This window comes from Stegodyphus dumicola, chromosome 1, assembly GCF_044657685.1.
Source record: "Stegodyphus dumicola isolate Sdum_Otavi_A_Nest chromosome 1, ASM4465768v1".
Lineage (NCBI taxonomy): Eukaryota > Metazoa > Arthropoda > Arachnida > Araneae > Eresidae > Stegodyphus > Stegodyphus dumicola.
Window position 1 is genome coordinate 272,853,533 of NC_140768.1, and position 6,000 is coordinate 272,859,532.

Genomic DNA, 6,000 nt, shown 5'->3' on the forward strand with positions numbered 1-6,000 from the left:
CGCAGAGACCATCTGCGCATGAACATGCCTCCAATGCAAAGAATCTCTAAGGAGATCTTCAGATTCTTACAGATTCTTTGTCCAATGTGCCATGCGAATCGAGCGCCATTTTGTTCTCGAACGTGGTGGGATGTTGTAGTGGTGAGTATACAAGTGTTATCTATTGTTCCAAATTTTAAGTTGAAATTCAAATAAATTAAAATTCTAATGCTTTTTCCACTTAAATGAATAGTATTTTTTAAATTTAATTGTCTTTTTGATTAATTTTAATCATTATTTTTTTTCTTGCACAGACCGCAATTATAGGCATAATTCGTTTTCTGCTGAATGTATAGGTAAGAATTATTTTTGATTTTGTAAATATTTAATTAACTTTGAATACAAAATTATTTATGAATTGTATATAGTTTATTGGTTTGTGTGTGCAGTTAAAAGGAAGAAAAAAAATTCGTGTCGTTTATGTACTTATTCACCCATTTTTCTTTAAATACTGCGAAATGTAATATATTCTTGTATTTCTGTGTTCTTTTGAACAAATATACTCATTTTTTCATGTTCTCTTTGATATCGTATTAATAGTAATGTTAAATATCTGGCTGAGCAAATATTTTGGTTATCTGCGCTCAACTTTCCAGACGTTATTGGAAATCAGCTTTAATAATGCATCTAGTTGAACATGCTTAGCCAGAAACATTAACATATTAACTTCAGCCGAGCTAGAGAGTGTAATATTAATACCAAAAGCCTAACATTCTATGTACACTTATTGTAAGCAATTCTAGTATTATTCTGTTATTTGTAGCGAAATTAAAAATTGCAGCAAGAAGCAGTAGCTTTTGCTGTGATGGTTGTTTTGTTATTCAGCCCAGTTAATGTTCTCTTGCCTTGTATGCAGCGTGGTGTGGGTGTGATGTGGCTATTCTCATTCTTGATTGTAAAGTAAAATTAAAATTTATAATCCATTATTTGCTTAAATGAATAGGTTTTCAATTGTAATTATTTATGTTAATTCATTTTTTTAAAGCAAACTGGTAAATGCGATCTTTTTTCCCTGAATTTCTGCATGTATAGGTTAGTAAAAACTATATTTGTAATTATTTAATTTCGGTACAAAATGTGTATTAAATGTATATAATTTGTGTGTATTATTAAATTTCAAAATGTAGTTGCAGATTAAATAATTACATGGTTCTGCTCGATTCAGGATAAGAAATGAATATGGTGTACTTCAAAGGTATTCTTTCAATGCTGTGCGCATAACTCTGTTTTCTTATTCAAACGTAATTGTATGGTGTGGCAGTGATATTGATGTGCCTTTTGTTGTTGCTTATGTACTTATTTACACAAATTTCTTATTACATTCTGTGAACAAATTTACAATTTTGTTGTTGTTATTGGATGAGCATTGGTGCTAAATGTCTAGCTGAACAAATTAATATTTTTCTTAATATCAGCAAATATTTCAGTTATGTGTTCATTTGGCAGCATTTACTGCAAACCAGTTTTAATGTTGCTTCTGCTTAACCAGAAACATTAACATCGAAGTTGAGCCAAAGTATGTTTTGCCAAGAAGCTAATGTGTGCTATTTTTTATGAGATTCTGGCCATGTCTAACCATATGCTTTTGCAGTACCTTTCTTATTTTTTTGTCTGCCATGGTCCATATGATTTGTTTTTAGGATTACAGTATTTTTAAATTGTTAAACTTGTACTCATCTTCAAACATGTCTTTTCACAACAGCAATATGGTAAAACTAGATATTACGGTCCAGATTGGCGAGTTTTAAAAAAATTGCCAAGTCGCCAAATCGATTGTTTTCATGTGTTTTAGAAAATCGCTAACTCATCATATCGCCGGTTACAAATTTGAATTAATTCTGTAAACATGCAAAAATATCTAGAACAGGACTTCAAGAAAAACAATGAAAAATCACCGACTGCTTGGTGCGTTTTTAAGAATTACACATCCTCGGTATCCATGTACACATCGACCAATTTTTTACTTGAAGAAACATCTTAGAATTGCACAACTGCAGAGTCGTAGGCAAGAAGTTGAGTATGCAGCTGAAATCATAGAATGAATGTCAGTTTGTGTTTGCTTCACTGTGTTTCAACAGTTCTTGTGTTAATTTGGCATTAAGGTAAAAAATTACAAGAAGAAAGGTTCAATGTAACCTTTGTATGTATTTATAGGATTTTGTCTTTGTAAGTAAGACAATGATTACCACATCAACAAATACATTTTAAACTATAGGAAAGCTCGTTCTAATTAATTTATTGAAAAAAGTGGAAAATGAGGGAAATATTTTTAATAAATTTCAGCACTGTAAAGTGGGGTGGAAATATAGTAATCCATCATTGGCAGGTCTTCGATAAAGCAACATGCATCATAATAATCATCTTTATGACTAAAGGTAAGAATCAGCCACAGTGCAAAAAAAAAAAAAAAAAGTCCCTATTCTGATTTGACATCAAAGTTAAAATATGCATCAGATGATTGTATAGTTCATTAATGCCATATATTTTTTTAATTTCACAAAACTGGATCAAATTATTTCGTAACAGTAGTATATAAATTTCATAAAGTTGCCAGCTGGAATGTCCTTTGGAGCGGGATTTTTAATTTTCTTTTCTGTTTCAAGGGCAAACTTGCTAGCAAATTCCAATCTGTGTAATTATGTCATATATTAACCCATTAAATGCTGTGGTGCTCATTTGGTTATCATAAACAGTCAAAAGTCTAATTTGGACTCTTCGGCAATTTCGGATTATCGGTTTTTTTGTATTATAGCTCATCAGTTTAAATCTTTTAAGATGGCATGCAGAAATTATAAAATTAAAAATATGAAATAAAGAGCAAGTATGATCTAAAGGGTATCAAAATTTACAAAAAAAAGTTTAATATTTATTTGTTTACTTTAATAAACTTTTCTTTCAACGTGCGCATGTGTAAAGCATACATTACGCATAGTTGAAATTAGAAAATTGCAACCAGAAAACTATTTCATGTGTATTCGTGATATTTATAATGATGAATTTGATTTAAATCATATCAAAGACGGAGTACATCGAGATGAAATACTGCATTTAGTGAGGAATTATAAGCCAAATAAAATGAAAACATCTGCCCTGAAGATGAGGATAGTGCTGACAGATCAACTTCCAGTTCATTGTGCGCTGCAACGTACCCCCTCCTCTCCCGCAGAGCAGCGCGAAAATTATAAACAGATTTCGGAATGGTTAGAGAAACAAATCACCTCTCTGTCACTTTCTTCATGCCTTTAACCATTTTTTGCAGCAATTCCACTTTTTGTTTCATGGACATCAAAACGTGCTTTCGCTTGTAAAACCTTTGATATCTCCAGAATCGGAAACTCTTTTTGACATAATCGAATGTTCAAGCTTACTTTTTATAAAATTGCTCTAACAGTCTGCAAAAAATAATAAGCCGGATCCAATTAGAAGAATAAGGAACAACGCGATCTGCAACATTAACTGAAATAGATAATTTTAGCTTAGCTTATACCGTCCATTATACATTAAACGCATATGCGCATGCATTTAAGCATGTGCAGAAAGTTTGTAGCTTTGAGGTCCGGATTATAGATCATTCCAGATTAAAGACTTTTGACTGTACTTTAAGCCACCTAGTAACACCATCTAGCTATCTCAGAGGGAAAAAAAGGCAACATTCAACTCATCCACTGAATGTCATTTGTAGAAAACCTAAAGTGATCACTACCTATACGCTCTTATGCTGAGCTCATGTTCATTTCCACATTCCACTCTCCTCTTATCACAAAAGTGAAACGTGTTTTGAAAACGGATTAGACATAGTGGATTGAGGCTAATTTTGGTCATTGTGATTTTACTATATTATTAGTGAGTGTTGATTAAAGCGGTTATTTACTTCTATCAACAGTCCCTGCTAGACAGGACTTTCCTGAGAAACAAGTTTTTGGTATCACTGGTTTAAATGGGAGGATTCTTAAAAAAGAATCCCACCTAGCTACAGAAACAATGTAGCGGCTATGTGATATTTCTTCAAACCTCGCCAAAAATGTTTCAGCTGAAACTCTGTCCGGGGTAGAAATGAACCAATCAGATGAAAGTTCTGCTTCTGAAGGATCACGTGGTCCCAATCTGAGCGATAACGGGTTTCCTGGAAATGTGCGGGTTCTGAGAATTACCCCTTTCGTCATCCAGTTCGGCATAGCCGAAAGATAATGTAATTTTAAAAATTAGATAATGCTTTTTTTTTTTTTTTTTTTTTTTTGGTCAGTGTAATTTGTATAGATGATGGACACAAATTCATAAAGCCACATTTGGAGATTACAGTTGATACTGAGTAGAATTTTAACAAGCATTTTATGATTGCATTGTACAAGAAAAGGCTTGAGAAAAGCTTTGAAAGAATTTAAAGATAATATGGGATTCCCAGAACATCTGTAATTCTGCCTTTGAAGATGATGGCAATGATTTTATAAACGTGGAGCTTCCTCCACAGCAGGTTGATGGAGTTTTCTGATGATGGACTAGAGGCAGAATGAGGCATTGCTAGGAGTGACAAGTGTTATTTAAGATTCTGTGCTTAGCAATGAATCATTACGGACATTTCAATAGAGATTAAAAATTGTCTTCAGTTAGTCATTTATCTTCAGTAACATACGAGAGGATGCTGAGCAGGCACTGGATGCTGTAGACACACTAATGTTTGTGAAAAATGCAACACAATGAAGGAATTGTCGGAAATGAATGAAATTTATTCCGCACATTACCAATAGTGATACAAGTAAACGATCACATTTACAAACAAAAAAAAAAAAAAAAAAAAAAACGAAAGTTGGAAAATCAGTACTTTGGGTTTCTGTCATGCTGAGCGAGAGCCTGTACACATCGTGGCATTGAATCGTATAGGTTCTGAATGTAATCCTGGGGAATGGCTTTGAATTGATGTGAAAGTTCAGTTTCAGTGTGTGGCCCACTAGCTGTACGTGCGAGTCGCTGACCGATGAAATCCTAGGCATGCTGATTGAGCAACATATCTGGGGAAGATGCAAAACCTGTTGTACCTTAAAGAAGGCTTGTGCACAGGCATATTTTCCCCCTAAAATATAGTGCCTGGAATGCATCAAATAATGCATACTCTGTCATCATTATACTCCAGATTGTAGCAAGATTTGTTGGAGAAAGCAACTTGTTGCCACAGAGCACGCCACGCACTGAGTTGCGGTGCTCACTGAAGTCGGAGGCATATGTTACTCAGCGACAGGGCAATCCTGCGTAGAGGAACCCTTACATGCAGTTCATGTTGCAGCAGACAGCGACGAAGACTTGTAACCGTGCTCCAATATTGTACTAACATACGAGAGGATGCTCTACAATCCATCACAGCCATGCAGATGAGGTGTTTGTCGTCCTGTGCTGTTGTGTGCCCCATTGCCAGGATTTCACCTTGTTTGGTTCTCGCTGTCCATTTCTTCCAAACATGCATCACTGTTGTGGCATTGTGCTGCGTGCGGGCTGTGATTGTTTGATATGAAAGTCCACCCTCTTGCATACAGACGATGTTGCCTCGTTCAAACTTGTTGGTATGGCATCCTCTGCTGTTGACGAGGCATACTGAGCACAAATTAAATGTTCACTGCAGATGGAGGATGATAAACAGATTTCAGCACAACTTTACAGTCCTTTACAACTGCCAGTTCTCGTTTCATGCATGCATAATCCCTTTGTAATTCTAATCATTTGTATGTCTTAACTCACTTTACATTTCATGTAAGTTTGGTTCAAAGTGCATAATTCCTTCATGGTTGTGATTTTCACAAACATTAGTGTATATTAGGTAGTCCTAACTAAAAAAGCATCTTGAAATAAAAGTATGCAGTTGTCCAGATCAAATGTTTATTTTACAGAAAAATATAAACAGCTTATGCATACATGCATTGTTTTTATAGGATTCTGATCATACCTGAATAATAATTTTTCACTAAGTTGTAT